The sequence below is a fragment of the Triturus cristatus genome, chromosome 4_2 (genome assembly GCF_964204655.1).
Source record: "Triturus cristatus chromosome 4_2, aTriCri1.1, whole genome shotgun sequence".
Classification (NCBI taxonomy): Eukaryota; Metazoa; Chordata; class Amphibia; order Caudata; family Salamandridae; genus Triturus; species Triturus cristatus.
In genome coordinates, this window is record NC_140586.1 from 932,235,669 (window position 1) to 932,252,227 (window position 16,559).

Consider the following 16,559-nt stretch of genomic DNA (forward strand, 5'->3'; position numbering starts at 1 on the left):
AGACCACTTCATTAGTCTCTTATGAGGATGGGAACCACATGGGATAGTTTCACTTTCCAAGGGCCTACAAATTCCAGACACGCACTAAAGTCCAAAGTAACTAAGGTGAGAAGAAGTATTCTGCAGAGTCCAAAGTCATATCTGTACTGCTTTTGGGTCATCCAGAAATGTCATATTCCTCTGAGTTGGCTCATAACCACAGCCTGACTGGGGCTGACCCTGCCAGGCTGGTTTAATGACCTTCCTCCCCAAGCTGTAGCACCAGAGACCTAGCCCTTCACAATAAGCATTCCAAGGGAGAAGGCCTCCTCTCCAAGTAGAGAAGATGGTGGAGCTACAGGTTAATCCATTAGGAGCTGTCACCTGGTGCCAGGCACCAAGCTGTGCTGGAGAGAACAATAATGATACAATAAATATAGACTAGAATCAGCGCTATATTAAAGATGTCCAGCCGGAAAATCAATTTAATGAATAAAAAAAAATGCAAGGCGAATAAGAGCACAGTAATAAAGTGGGACACTGTCCTGCATCCTACAAAAAACAATTACATTTGGACAAAAACATTTCAGGCAAGACAAGAGTTGCTTGTAGCCAATATGAATAATTAGGGCAAGGTTTTTTGAAAAACAGTTAGTGCACTTGTTTTAACACATTGGATTGATGTGCATACTGTTTAGACAAGTCAACGACGTTTCGATCCTTTTAAACAATACAAGGATCATCATCAGGACGGGTATAATACAAGCCTGAATTATACACTGCCTTAGAGCAGTTGTGCTGGCGAGTTCAGGAAGTGCGTGGAAGCTCGTTAAGATTATGATCCAAAGCTAGCCATCGAGCTTTGGATCATAATCTTCCCGGATCGCAAGCCAGCCAGCCCCGGACCTAGCAATCCTCGGCTAGATTTCCACAACTATCCCTCCGTTTCAGACTCTACCTGCATCCCATAAATTCATTTGGTTAAGGACAGCTCATTGCAGCCACGCTTAAGCTCTTACCGAGCTTCCACGCACTTCCTGAACTCACCATCACAACTGCTCTAAGGCAGTGTATAATTCAGGCTTGCATTATACCCGTCCTGATGATCCTATTATTGTTTTAAAAGGATCGAAACGTCGTTGACTTATCTAAACACTATGCACATCAATCCAATGTGATAAAACAAGTGCACTAACTGTTTTTCAAAAAAGCTTGCCCTAATTATTCATATTGGCTCCAAGCTACTCTTGTCTTGCCTGAAATGTTTTTGTCCAAATGTAATTGTTTTGTGTTTGTGTAGGATGCAGGACAGTGTCCCACTTTATTACTGTGCTCTTATTCGCCTTGCATTTTTTTGATTCATTAACTTGATTGTCTGGCTGGACACCTTTAATATAGCGCTGATTCTAGTCTATATTTACCGTATCATTATTGTGTTTTTTAAGGACCTTTGTTTCTGTAAAAAACTGACACCCAAGGTCCCTATCCACCTTGTGGGTTCCCTTGTTTGATTTAAAATATGCTCTGGAGAGAAGGCAGCAAGGGGGGAAGGGGCTTTTCAGAGACCATGTGGCATGAGACCCCCGGACGGCGCCATATTGAACAAACCCAGAGGCCTGGGCAGGAAGGATGGAGCAGGGGCAGAGAAGTGATGTCGCTGTTTGATAGGGCAAACAGAGACTTCCTGCCAGCCCCTCCAAATTCTTTAAAAAGAGTTTGCACAGGGTCCTGCTGAGGAAGACTGGTGCTGGAGCCTGGTGCCTTGGGCAGTTGGAAGGAAGAACCCCCCTGACTGTCCCAGGATGCAGAATTGCACCAGGAGTGGAGTCCAGGACCAGTGAGCAGAAGCCTGGGCCTCTGCGCACGGAGAAGAGTGGTCCAGGAGAAGAGCCAGGTAAGAGGCTGGCGCAGGGAGCCAGTGAAGGCAGCTTCCTGCTGAGTTCCCCCTCCTTGAGAGCAGGAGGGCGAAGGAAAGTGCTCCAGAAAGGTAGATCCGGTCATCCGGAGCAAGAGGCGGCCAAAATGATGAAAATTGGCTGCCTGGAGGCTGAGCTACGCCCCCCAGAGGTAGGCGACCTTTGACCTCCCAGGGGACCAACGACCAAGCACGTGGGGCTCCGCCACCTGTCCTAGATGTGCCCCTGGGGTGGGTCAGGTCTTGTGGTTGCCCCACAAGAAGTGGAAGTCGGGGAGCGCCGTCGCACTGCCCGTGAAGTTATTCCAAGGGGGTGGTGACAGGAGCCCACCCTGGACCCCCAAAGACACTGGTGGGGGCCCGGGACCCCCAACTCCGGGCCCTGGTGACGGTGGTGAGGAGGAAGGGGTGCGCAGTCGCGCGTCTCCCCTTCATGGGAGAAGAGAAGCCGGGGAGCGCCGTCGCGCTTCCCGTGAAGAATGTCCGTGGCCCGGGACCCTAACTCTTGGCCCGACGCGAGGAAGTCACGCTGGGGAGCACCATTGTGCTCCCCATGAAGTGGCCCAAGGGCCCGGGACCCCATCTCCGGGCCCCAACCTGAGCAAAGAGGAGGGGGAAGTGCTGTCGTACTCTCCCATGGCAGGGGGAGTGCCATCTCACTCCCCCACCCCGTAGACCCGCCAGGAAGAAGGCCCGCCTACTTGTCTGCCTGCTGGAGCGGGCAGACCGAAATGGATTCTCCGGCTCCCGCAGCTGCACCAGAGGGTACGGGCAGAGCGGGGAGCCGGCAGGAGCCACCGAGGGTGGGCTCCCCAAGTGGCTCTCCTACAGGAGGTGAAAAGGTGCTCAAAGACCAGGTGGAGCAGCCGGGGGTGGGCTCCCCGAGCTGCCTAACTCACCTGGGATTAGGGGGTGTGGCTTGGGAGCCACCGATGGTGGACGCGTGAGCCCGGAGCTCCGCGCTTGCCTCGCCATTTCTCCGCACGGAACTGGGGATCCGGCCTGAACCCTGGGGCCAGTGTGAGGGACTGACCCTTGTGTGCGCTGATCGGAGCCTTTGGCTGATTGGGTGCACCGACCGCGGCGGCCTTAAGATGGCGGCCGGAGTGAGAGCGGAGCTCTGTGGTAGTGCCCGCGGGTCGAGCGAAGGGGCGGCGGCTGCTCCTTGGCGGGCGGCCGTGAGTCCAATTCCCGACCGGAGCGGAGACAGCACTGAGGCGAGTGAGAGGAGGCGCTGGCTGAGCACCGCCGGATTGGGCTGTCGGAGCCTGCTGCTTGGGGACATTGGCGGCCTGTTCGCGGAGAGGTACGGGAGGCAGCCTGAGTGAGCCCTGGCTGGGTGGCAGCTGCAGCACCTAGCAGTCGGTGGTGTTCCCTTAACTGAGTGGAGACAGCGCTGACCCCAGCAGGAGTACTGGCTGTGTGTTACCGGCTCAGGCTGGTGGAGCCTGCTGCGTGGTGACGTTGGTGGCCCACCTGTGTGGTGGTCCGAGGAGTGGCTGCAGCGCATGGCGGACGGAGGAGTACACGGCGGTTGCGGGCACTGGAGTTCGCCCATCTCGCTGCCTGGTGATCTGGCTGGCCGGTTGTGTGCCGGAAGGGGCGCCTCCCATGAGGATTGGGTGCTTGGCGCCACGACGCCTGGGAGCCGAGGAGAGGAGTCCTGGGCATGCCGGTTCCCTCCTAGCGCTAAGGAGTGAAGGTGAGGAGCCCATGAGAGCGGCCTTGGACACCCTCCGCAGCCGAGCACTGCTGGGTGTGCGCTGGTGTTGATTGGTGTTGGGGTGCATCCGAGGAGTTTCTGCTGAGCCAGTGAAGGCCTGTCGGACCCTGGAGTGGTGGGCGCCGGCAATGCTGGCAGCCATGTCGAGCCCCCCCCCCCCCAGGGAGAGGAGAACTCGGGCGAGGGCAGCGGACTCTGGGCCCCTAGTCATGGGTAAGCCCAATGGGAGGCAGGCTGGACCCCAGCAGCGCTTGGAGTCTCTTCCACCAGAGATGGCGGAGAAAGAGATGGGGACAATCCTGTAGGGGTCCCGGTCCAGCAGCAACTGGCCAAAATCCTGGAGGCCATTGCAGACACCAAGGCGATGCTGCACCAGGACATTAGCACTGTGGTGGTGGGCCTGGGCCTGCTGCGCGCGGAGCATACCAAGCTGGCAGACAGGGTGAAGCAGTCAAAGGCGGACCTGGCGGTGTTGGCACCCGCGCACCACAAGCTATCGGCTCAAGTCAGCGAGCTAGCGGGTAAAGTTTCCATCCTGGAAAAGAGAGCCAAAGACGCGGAAAGGCGTAATCGGCGGAACAATGTGCAGGTGATGGGCCTTCCGGAGGGCGTGGAGGGGCAGGATATGGTTACCTACCTTGAATCCTGGCTGAGAGATGTTGTGGCGCCTCAGGGCCTCTCTCCTTTTTACACCTTGGAGAGGGCTCACCGAGTGCCTGCCCGCCCCCCGCGCGTAGTGGTGGCGAGGCTGCTTCATTTTCGAGATCGTGACTTGTTGTTTAGGAAAGCTCGGTCCGATGGTCCCTTTGCCGTAGAGAACAGTAAAGTCTCCCTCGACTACACGCAGGAAGTGCAGCGTCGTCGCTCCTCATATTTGGAAGTTGAGAAGGCACTGCGTGAGGAAGGCATCCAGTATTCCTTGCTGTTCCCAGCCCGGCTTAAGATCATGTTGGATGGCAAAACGTTCTTTTGTGAGAACCCGCAGCACGCCTGGGACTGGATTGAGTCCTACAGATCAGAAGGTGCCCCAAGTTGAACACTGAGCGACAGGTGTCCAGACCGGCATGCTCAGAGAAAAGACCGAGACGCCGGAGGGCTCGGAGGGCGTCCAAGCGGCCGAGTCCTTCTCAGACGGAGATGGAGAGGGCGGATGCGTTGGCAGCCGTGGCACACATTCTGCAGGGCGGGGGTTCCTCTTCGAAGAAGGTCTCAGAGGCCAAGTATGGGGAAGAGGAAGTTGACTCTGACTCGTCGGGATTGAAGGACTTCCTCAGGTGACCCCACAGACGGCGGATGGCATTGTGGACGAAAAGTTGTTCTGGGGGAGGACCTTGTACCCGCTTTTCTTCTCCTCCTCCCTCTCCTGTACCCTCATTGTTATTACGCTCCTTTTCCTTGGATGCTCTGAGCTGCGCTGTCTAGGATGCTGTCTCCTGAGTTTCATGTTGTGCGGGGCTTATGGGTACAGGCTCCAGGGGGTGGGCTGGGGCAGCCCTTCGAGGCTACGCTGGTAGGGAAATGGATCTCTGGTACACCCGCTTTCCTTCTGTGCACGCTGCGCCCCCTCTGCAGGTTCTAGGGCTGTTTGCATTGGACCTTTCCGATTGGTGTAGGATACCACCAGGTCTGTGGCTTTTGCCATGGTACATACGTTTGGGCAGCTGGCCGTTGTCAGACCGCTCTGGGGATGGGGAGTTTCTTTGTTGGGGTTGTTGATGTATGCCAGGGATTCCGGGGCAGCTCTGAGTTCGGTGCTGGGATGGGGGGGATGGGGGAAATCACGCTCTGACCTCTCATGGCGGGACCGGATGGTTGCCTTGGAGAGTATAAACTTATGACGTGGAATATCAGGGGGATGGGATCGCCTTCTAAGCGATACAATATATTGAATTAGTTTAAACACCGAGGGGCACATATGGTTCTGCTGCAAGAAACACACCTTACTGGGGGCGGAGGTTGCTCGCTTGAGGCGCAGATGGAGGGGTCAGTTATATGCAACCGAATACTCGGCCTTCTCTCAGGGGGCCTTGTTGTGGGTCAGACCAGGGGTACCCTTCCAGCTCACCCAGAAGGGGAGGTATGTACTCACTAATGGTGTTTTGAAGGGCAGGGAGGTCACCATAGGTAGTATTTATGCCCCCAGTTATCCTTTGTGAATCAGCTTTCCGGTGTCCTGGCGAGCTTTCCCCATGAGAATTTGATTTTAGGAGGTGGCTTCAATTGTGTATATGATGTGCAGTGGGATAGGTCTACACCTCCGCTGCAAGGTGCCGCAGCTGCCTACATAGCTAGGGGACTCCGTGGCTTGCCCTCTGGCTGGGATATCCATGATGTCTGGCAACTCCAGCATGCTGCCGGAAGGGAGTATTCTTATTATTCTCTTCTATATGATCTACACACACCTCTTGACATGTTCTTTTGCTCCCCCACTTTGTTCCCCTTGTTGTCTGGAGCTGTATATCTTGGCAGGGCCTTGTCTGACCACAGCCCTTTACTCCTGGCTTTTACTCCGCGCCCTGAGAGACCCCCGATACCGCGGTGGAGACTGAACACTTCTTTGTTGGAGGATGATGGGTTCCATCAGGTGCTTTGTGGGGCTGTCGGTGACTATTTTCTGCCTAATCAGGGCACTGCTAGTTCGCCGCTAGTGGAGTGGTAGGCGTTTAAGGTGGTGACTAGGGAACTCTGTATGGGTCAGACCGTGGGCACCTGTCATTTGGTGACCCAAGAGCTAGAGGAGTTGGAATCCTGAATTCTGGCCCTGGACAGGGAGCTTGCTGGGGGGGGGTTGGGGTCCACGGGCAGCTAGCTGAAGTCAAGAGCCTGTATAGTGCCACCTGGGATAGGTTACGGTTAGTGGATCTTAATACGTATCGGGCCACTCAGCACGTAGAGGCCGGCAGGGCTGGGAGGCTTTTGGCTTGGTTAATTAAATCCGATAGTGGAGGTGTGCCAATCCTGAGCGTTACGGATCTTGGTGGTCACACGCTCTCCTCCCCGAGGGCGATCAACAACGCATTTAGAGAGTATTATGAACGGCTCTATGACTCTCCGGGTCTCCCCAGGAGGAAGCCTTGCGTTTGTATCCGATTGCCCAATCCGTGGCGCGCCTGGATAAGGCTGCTAGTGACCCGCTGGGCCTCCCAATTTGTGTGGGCAAGATTCGAGCAGCGGTCCGGGATATGGCCCGAGGTAAAACACCTGGGCCGGACGGCTTATCGGCCGAATTTTATAGCACCTATATTGACATACTGGCCCGCAGCTTGAATGCGTTTATGCCTCTGCCTTCCAGGCTAAGCAGTTACCACCCACGCTACATGAGGCGCTCATTATTCCTTTGCCCAAGACAAAGACTGAACACGCTCCCTTGACTGAGTTCCGTCCTCTCTCCATGTTGGACATGGATTTTAAAATACTGAGCAAGGCATTGGCCCTGAGAATCCTCCCCCATATGCGTCGCCTGGTCCATGTTGACCAAAATGGTTTTATTCCCTCCTGCTCAACATCCAACAACCTCAGACGGTTGTACCACGTCATGTTTGACTCGGACCTACGTGACTATCCGGATGCAGTGGTAGTGGCAATTGACTTCGAAAAAGCATTAGACACCCTCCGTTGGGACTTTTTGTGGGCGGTTATGAATAGGATGCAATTCGGATAGGAATGGCTGCAGTGGGTCAATCTCCTCTATGGGAGCCTTCTGCCAGAGTGCGCACAGGGACGACTGTTTCGACTTATACCCTATTTATAGGGGGACCAGGCAGGGATGCCCCCTGTCGCTGTTTCTCATTGCCTTGGCAATGGAGCCCCTGGCGGCGCGGATCCAGAGGGAGGGAGCGGCTTTGGGGATATCCTTTGGCGGGGCCCGTCACATTATCTCGTTATATGCAGATGATGTCTTGATTTATCTTCGTGATGGTGCACAGGGGGTCCGCCCTATATTGGCCATCCCGGAGGAATTTGCCATTTATTCAGGCCTGCGCATCAATGGGAAGAAAACCTTTGTGCTCCCGCTGCACCCCTCTGTGGACAGACCCCTGTCCTTACCAACCACTATAGAATGGGCGCCGATATCGTTTAAATATTTGGGGATACGGGTCTATCATGCACAGGCCGATTTATTTGAAGGGAATCTCGGGGCGCCCTGCGGGCACTTCGGGGGCATGTGGCCTTTTGGAGCACTCTTAAGTTGACAGTTATGGCACGGGTGGCGTTATCTAAAATGGTGGTACTGCCCCACCTACTATATTACTTTAACCTCCCAGTGCTGATACCGCGATCCTGGTTTAAAGTATTAGATGGACTCTTGAGAGACCCGGTGTGGGATGGTGGCTGCAATAGGGTGTCCTTGCAGACGCTGAGGCTCCTTTTGGTGGATGGTGGTCTTGGGGCCTCGGACTTTGCAGCCTATTATTTCGTGGGGCAATTGCAGTGGCTAGCCAGATGGCTTGATGGCAGAGACTTGGCCACATTGTCGCTTTCCGCAGGTGCTGTACAGACAGAGCTTTCCCAGGCTTCTCTGTAGATGCAGGAAACTTCTCCACATGGGCGTGTTGCTTCCCGTGGCGGTGCGATGCTGGGATCGGTGCACGTCGCATTCTAGATTGTTATACACCCCTAGTCTTCCGCTGGTGTGTCTTCCTCAGACTGGGATGGGTCCTCCGTTTTCACAGCGCCAATTGGCAGGTTGGGAGGAAGCCGGCGTGTTGACAGTTGGAGACTGTTACAGGGACGGGGAGCTGCTCCCTCTGGATGACATTGTAGACTATCACAAACTCCCAGTAGGGCAATTCTTAAACTACCATAAAATAAGAGGGGCGTTGCAAGCACTGTGGGGAGACGGCACGGTGGAACGCGAGACCCACCCGGCCCTTCACGCGGTGGTGACGTTGGGTTCAGCGGGGCACCTGGTGCGCTGGCTCTACCTTGCAATATTAGAGTTGAGTCCGGGTTCTTTATCAAGCCTTAGAGAGCAATGGGAGTGGACCCTGCATAGGATTCTGTTAGACAAGGAGTGGCAGAAAACCCTGAGGGGCCACGAGAAAGTCTCGAGGAATACAGCCTTTAAAGTCCTTCAATTTAATATACTTCATTGAACATATCTTACCCCGCACAGGCTGAATGTGGTTTATAGTAGAGGGAATATGTCTTGCGCCAGGTGTCTGTTGGAAGATGCAGATTTTGACCTCATGATTTGGTCCTGTCCGCGGCTCTCTGCTTATTGGGTTGGAATTTTGGATATTGTTAATAGGGTGCTGTCCTGTACGTTGGTGTGTGCTCCTGAGCTTTGCCTGTTGGGCCTTTTCCCGAGACCTAAAGCCCGTAAGTTAGGACACAGGTTTGTTGATCTGGCCTTCCTTTTAGCTAAAAGACAGGTAGCGCTTGGTTGGAGATCTGCGCATCCCCCTCTGGTAACCTTATGGGAGGCGGATTTCTCATGTTGGGCTAGAGCAGAGGAGTGGGCCCTGATTGGATTACCAAACGGCGTCGACCGTATGCTGAATCGTGGGGAGATATCCTTAGAGCATGGGAGGCCTGACATGTATCAGACCGTTCTGAGGGAACCGACTCGCCGGAGTCTACGGTCTAGGTTGTTCTAGGCGCTTGTCACTGTGGGATCCTACCAAACCCCCCCCCCCCCCCCCCCTCCTCCCGCTTCGGGTGGGGCGTTATGCCCCCCCTCTCCCCTCCCATCTCCGCTTGGCTCCATCCCTCCACTCCCCCCCACCCCCTGTCTCTACCTGGAGAATCGTTACATATTTTATCTCTCATATAGGAGGAGCACGTGGATCCTTGGCAGTTGTTAGGTGTTTTGTTTAGTTTCTGAAAGTTTCATTTTTGACAGTTTTATAGACATGAGTCGCTTTTCAGATTTATTTTTCTATTATTTTCTCTGGCCATTACATTCGAGGGCATGATGATCCTTTTGGGTATCTTCTTTTCTCCTCCTTTTTTTTTATTTAATATGTAGACAGTCGTGGGTGGATTAGCCCATAGAAGATCAATATGTGGTCTAGGAGGAGAATGTCTTGCAATTTTTATCACACTGTTTGCACTCCTTTACTTCTCCCACTCTCAGGTCCCACAACCTTTCTTGCTTCTGGGGCTGTGAATTGCCATCTACTGTGGGGGTATTCCTATTTCAAAAGCATGTTAAAATGTCTATTATGTATTGGATTTTCTTTATTTTTGCTTGTGCATAAAAAGTCAATAAAACAGATTCACACCCCCCCCCCTCCAAATCACCTGGGATTGCAAGTGGGATTGGGCCCCCCACTGAAGCATGGAGACGCGGCGTGAGGCCGCTGGGGGAGGCGTGGCTCTCCCCAAAGCAGTGGGAGAGCCGCTGCTATAATATGCACCACAAAGAGAGAAGCGCCCCATAATGCCTTGCCAGGCTTACAGAAGCCTGCAAGGAAACCTGACTATTTTGGCGTGTGGTGGCCCAAGGAAGATGTTGGGGTGCAGAGCTGCAGGAGCAACACAGCCTCTCCCAGCAAGACGAGTCAAGTCCCCCCTAAGTCTCTGGGGAACTCCAAAGAAATAACCCCTCATGAGCGCAGCTTACAGGCAAAGCATCCCGGGGCTGGAACTTTTGTTCTGCAGCTGGAGGTGCATTAGGGACTGCCTCAATGGATGGAGGGCTGTGCTGGGGATGTCTGGAGAAGGGCATCCCCTGGAGGTGAAGTGGTGCAATTGCACGAGAAGGGTATTTACCAATGTTATTTCTTTTCAGAGGGATTGAAAGTCACATGTGTAATGTGAAGTACCTGTGTATGGTGAAGTCCTAAGCAAAGTGGGGTTATGTTGCTGAACATTCCTGCTAGAATGTCTGGCTGTATCTGCTTAATCCTGTGTTTTTAACTGTGACAGCTTTTAGGGGCTATGCCTTTTAGGGGCTTTAATTGCAATGCATTACAACTGCTATCAGCTATGCGAAGTACCTCTTAAGGTGATGCCCAAACATGTATTCATGCTGCTGCATTAGGGGAAGAACAACCCAGACGGTTAGCCACAAGATGTAGAGGGGCATCCTTTGGTCAATATGAGATGCTCAGTCAGGGTTGTGTGTCCCCAGGGCAGGTGTACCTATTTTTAATGCTTGTTGTGATGGGTTGGGTCGCCACTGGGATGGTGCCAGTTGGCAAGGCCCTCGCTCCAAGTTGTGTCAACCCACTGTTATGCATGTCACAAAGTAATTCCAACAGCTTATGTATATTTGTAAATTGTTGCATAGTATTGAGTAGTGTGTGTGTGTTCAATAAATGTACTCTTACTTTTATAAAGTACAGACTGAACAATCAGTTATTGAGTGTTATTTCTGCGTACTTGTAAATGGCGATTACTAGCCCACACCAACTCCCTTTAGTAAGTCTTAGACTGCTCTGCAACACTTCCCTCTGAGAGTCAAATGCTACAGTAGGGTGTTTGGTTCCCAGTGAAGGACAAATGTGACATTATTTGTGCAAGCCTCACATATACTGCCTCGTTTTCCAACAATAACTACTTCTTGTCAACTCCACAATGATCGTCTCAGTCCTCACACAAAGTGTTGTCATTTAGTAAAGTGTATAGCCTCAGCATGTGCAATCTTTCTCTGGATATTCCTGATGGGGAGGATCTGAGTACGTTTCCCCAGGTACGGGGGCGCGAGAGAGCCCACAGCGAGATGTTCGCACATTATTTCAGCTCGGCCATCCGGGACTTCCATCTGTCTAATATGCAGACCCAAATGCAGCATCATAGACACACAAAGATCAAAATGACGCTGTAGACATCGCCTGCCGAGACTGAGGGGGAAAAACAATGGCCAGCAGGTCTTTCGATAACCTGCCCAGCGCCAGAACTGATCAATGCTGACTGCGCTCTCCAAGATGGCGGCACCCAGCCAGGAGACGCGGCGCTGAGCCCCAATGAGGGACTGGCACCCGTGTTGGAGTGCGCAACAAGAGATCACCGGGAGCCACGCCGGGGCTCAATAGTGAGGCACTGACTGTATTCTGTAGCCCTCGGCGGCTCAGTGCTCCCAAGGAAATTGCGGACCCAGGGCAGCTGATGGGGCCCTCCCCGACTGCAGCGAGAAGATGGCAGCCGACTGTAGTGTGTAGCGCAGAGCCAGGCAAGAGCAGCTCGGCACCTGTGGCGGGTTCAAAAAAGGAAGAGAGTTGGCACAACAAGAGATCACTGGCCCTGGCTAAGAAAGACGTGATAGCGGCGTTGGCCGAATTACCGAAGCTGAAGACTGCCAGGATCTGCTGAGCAATCATTGCGTGGACCTCCCCCGCTCACAGGACCTCGCACCAGGGCCGCAGCAGAGGAAACTGCGGGAGCTGCGCCGGGGCTCTATGGTGAGGTGCTGATTTTATTCTGTAGCCCCCGGCGGCTCATCGTGCCCGAGGAACAGGCGGACCTGGGCAGCTGACGGGGCCCTCTCCTGCCGCAGTGAGAAGATGGTGGCCGACTGCAGTGTGTAGCGCAGAGCCAGGTGAGAGCAGCTCGGCAACTGCGTTGGGTTTAAAATGGAAAAGTGAGTCTGCTGATCTCGGCTACCGCAGATGAAGTTCTGAAGAACACAGCATGCCAAAAGTCAATTGTGCACAGTCTACCGAACAAAGTCCCCGCGCAACTGCATGGGTGCCCCTGACCTGTGCTTTGTGTCCTGAACATTGCACACCATGCCCCAGGAGAGACGACACAAGACTCTTTCTACTGACATGAGGTGTGGCACTGGCTCACCATACCTTGAGAGGGGTGCTGGGCCCGTGAGGGCAGGCGGGCCTCCCCCTCTGCCTATAGATTGGTAACACAGCAGCCATACTGAGCGGCACCAGGCACTGGAGTGGCGCGGTGAAGTAGTAGCTGAACAAGTGGGAAAAACGTCCTGTGCTGGTGGCCTTGCGGGCTGAATGCTGGTTTCACCCCCTACCTCCTTTGGTGACTAAAGCGTGCACACAAGATGGACAGTGGCGGATACAGGGCCTAGTGGGCCTAACCTATATGGATCACAGCCAGGCCTTCATTGCCACCGCCCCAAACCTATAGAGCGCCAGTAGGACGTTAACAAAATCTTCCCCCACCCGCTCCAACATGGGCAAAAATCCTGCCTCAATTTCAAGGCGAAGCGAACGCCTAGACATTCCCATCATGCACACTCCGATACGGAACTAGAACCACCACACTAATCCTCTGGGACCCTGGAGGAAACTCTGCTAGCCATGCAGAAAAGTCTGCAGTAAATAGATGGCAAGATAGACGCTGTAATCATACGCATGGTTACCATAGCTGCCAAACTGGACATGAACTCCACCCGCCTCGCTACGGCGGAATAACGTGTATCTGGCGCCGAAGATTATTTACTGATGCTAAAAAGAAAACGACAAAATCTTGGCTGTTAAACAGGCTAAAAATGAACACTAAGACGCATGCTTGCAGCAAATAATTTGCGCATACTGGGCATGCCAGAGATCACAAATACTGGTCGCTTGGAACAGTATGTTGAAATGATGCTGAAGGAGGCGTTTGGCAATGAACAATTCTCAGCAGTACTCAATTAATCATGCGTTTGTTAAGCGCTACTACTCACCCGTGAGGGTCTCAAGGCGCTGGGGGAGGTTTTTTTTTTTCGCAGGTTCCAGTCCATCAAGGAGGGGGTCTGTAGAAGAGCCAGGTTTTGAGGTTTCTTGTGAAGATGGGAAGGGATGTTCAGGTATGCTGGTCCAGTGCCGTGGATGCCTTGTGAGCATCTTGAAGGTGACTCTAGCTTCGATGGGGAGCCAGTGGAGTGTGCGAAGGTGCTGGGAGATGTGGCAGTGTCTTGGCAGGTTGAGGACCAGTCTTGCAGTGGCGTTCTGGATGTTCTGTAGCTTGTGTGTGAGGTTTTTGTTTATTCCGGCGTAGAGTGCGTTGCCGTAGTCAAGTCTGCTGGTGACCAGGGCGTGAGTGACGGTCTTTCAGTGTTCGAGGGGGATCCATTTGAAGGTTTTGCGTAGGCGAAGGGTGTGGAAGCAGGAGGACAAGACAGTGCTGATCTGGCGGTCCATTTCGAGTTCGGAGTCCAGGATGATTCCCAGGTTGCATGCGTGGTCCTTGGGGGTGGGCTGGCTTCAGAGGGCGGGGGGCCTCCAGGTGTCGTTCCTGGCATCGGGGTGTGTGGGCCATGATGAGTACTTCTGTTTTGTTGGCGTTTAGTTGAAGGCAGCTGTTTTTCATCCATTTGGCGACGGCTTCCATGCCTTCTTGAAAATTGTGTCTGGCGGTGTTGGGTTCGTTGGATAGAAAGAGGATGAGTTGGCAATCGTCTGCGTATGACACAATGTTGAGTCCGTAGGTTCTGGCAACTGGGGGCGAGCGGTGCCATGTAGACGTTGAAGAGCATAGGGCTGAGGGTTGACCCCTGGGGGACTCCGCAGGTGGTTGGTGTAGGGTCTGAGAGGAAAGGGGGGAGTCTGACCCTCTGCGTTCAGCCAGAGAGGAAGGAGCAGATCCAGTCGAGGGCTTTGTCTTAAATCCCTGCGTCATGGAGTCTGCGTATTAGGGTGCAGTGAGAGACTGTGATGAACGCCGCTGAAAGGTCGAGGAGGATGAGTGCTGCTGTTTCTCCTTTATCCAATAGGGTGCGTATGTCGTCTGTTGTGGCGAGGAGGGCGGTTTTCGTGCTGGTTTTTTTCTGAAGCCGGATTGGGAGGAGTTGAGGATGTTGTGCTCTTCGATTAATGTGGCGAGTTGGCTGTTGATGGCTTTCTCGATTACTTTTGCTGGGAACGGGAGCAGGGAGATGGGTCTGTAGTTTTCGGTGGGGTCCGCCGAGGGTTTCTTGAGGAGGGGGTTTATCTCTGCGTGTTTCCAGTTGTCGGGGAAAGATGCGGTTGCCAGGGAGCGGTTGATAGTGTGGTGGAGCATGGGTGCGATGGTGTCGGCGGCTCTGTTGAAAATGTGGTGGGGGCAGGGGTCTGTGGGGGCCCCGGAGTGGATTGAGTTCATCGTCTTAAGTGTGTCTTCGGTGGTGAGGGCTGTCCAGTTGTCGATCGTTGGCTTCATGGTGTCGGGGGTGGTTGGTGAAGGTTCAGTGTGTTGGTTGTCTTCGTCGAAGTTGTCGTAGATGCTCTAGATTTTGTGTTGGAAAAAGGTGCTGAGTTTGTCGCAGAAGTCTTGTGAGGGTGGTATGTCAGTGGACTCTCTGGTAGGTTGGGCGAGCGAACTTGATGTTGAAGAGTTCTTTGCTGTTGTGTGGGTGGAGACTCTGTCTTCGACCGATTTTTATTTATTTATTTTTTATTTATTTTTTCCTCGTTTTTCTGATGAGTTGGTGGTGGACTTTGGTGGAGGCTCTGAAGTTGTTGTGGGCTTCTGTGGATTTGGTGTTCCTCCAGTCCTTTTCGAAGAGGCGGCAAGTGTGTCTGGACTCTCGAAGTTCAGTGGTAAACCATCTAGCTTTTATGGCGTGGGTGTTGTTGTTTTTCTTAAGGGGGGGCTAAGGTGTTGGTGCTGTCGGTGATCCATCTGTGCAGGGTTCAGGCTCAGTTCTAATAATAGAAAGCGTACACAGATCGCTGAAGACACGCCCCCACCGGGAGCACACCCATGACCGATCATAAGCCAGCTCCTCAACTATAGGGATAAAGACACTTTACGAGAAAAGGGTCACATACAGTACCAAGGCAACAAAGTCAATTTCTATCCTGACTTCACCTCGACCATCCAAGCAGCATGCAGGGAGTGCATCCCGGTAAAAAAGAAACTACAAACTCTGGGACTTACATATGCCTTTCTGTACCCGGCCCGTTTGTGGGTCAAACATGCAGGCACACAGACTGTATTCAATTCCCCGATTATAAATCATGGACTTCATTAAGTCCCAGGGACGACAACCCTGAACCTTACCAGGATCTGATGTAGACACCACAGATGCCGGAGACTAATATACCTTGATAAGTGCCCTAGCTGCGGATGAGGTAGAACCCCCAGGTAGATGGTTGCAGATAACCAGACAAGACCCACCCCCCAATAAGTCTTAGCATAACCAATACATAGACTTCTAGCAGGCTATAGATAGTTCATAAGTGATTTCATCCCAGAGCATGTAACATACTTGACTGCACCAATATGCTTCAATGTTTGATGTCCATGGCGGGTAAATAGCTCTCCCCTAGTGCATCCTAAATGTTGGGTCGGTAAAGTTAACTAATGTCCCAGCCCCCTCTGTTACACTGGAGGGCAGATTGGTCCTCTCTCCCCCCCCCCCCCTTCCCCCCAATAGGGTACTCACCCCCCCCTCACTGAATATGCTCTCTCTAAATAGTTGTTTTGGTTCATTTAGACCACTGTGTTTTGTATTACTGTAATGTTTGCTTTTTCTGTACTGGGGATGGCTTTTGCAAGTTCGATACGTCAAAGTGGGAGGGCGGTGGGTTTTTAGTTTTTCTGTTTGAGACTTGAAGCGTATACTCTACAATGAGCGAACACATTGATACACTTCCGGCTGCGTGGCCCCCTCACATAAGGAGACCACACAAATGCAGGCATAGATGTCTACGGTAGTAGTCTCAATTTACTCACCTGGAATGTCTGCGGCTTGAACAACCCTAAAAAGGTCAGACAGGTGTTTGCATACCTAGATCGCCATCATATACACATTGCATTTATACAGGAGACACCTTACTGCACTAACAGCTGCCAGGATGGGGAGAGATGGGTGCATACGAAATTGGCATCCTCCTAATCCTCTTACTTCAGAGGAGTCCTCATACTGGTCCTCAGAGGCACCCCATTTCACACACTACACTCCAAAACAGACGACCAAGACAGATATATCATATGGCAGGGCATGTGTGATGGAACGATCCTAGCCCTAATTAATATATATGGCCCAAATGTCGAGGACCGCAGGCTCTACACCACAATCTGCACCCGCCTGAACTGCAACCCTCCACTGTTCTTTGGGGG

At 52.9% G+C, this 16,559-nt stretch overlaps 1 protein-coding gene across 1 annotated transcript in view; it reads left to right on the top strand.

Moving 5' to 3' along the window:
* The window catches only part of LOC146838947 (uncharacterized), a 254,203-nt gene that overhangs the window by 36,708 nt on the left and 200,936 nt on the right, over positions 1-16,559 (top strand). The gene's annotated exons all lie outside the window — the stretch shown is intronic.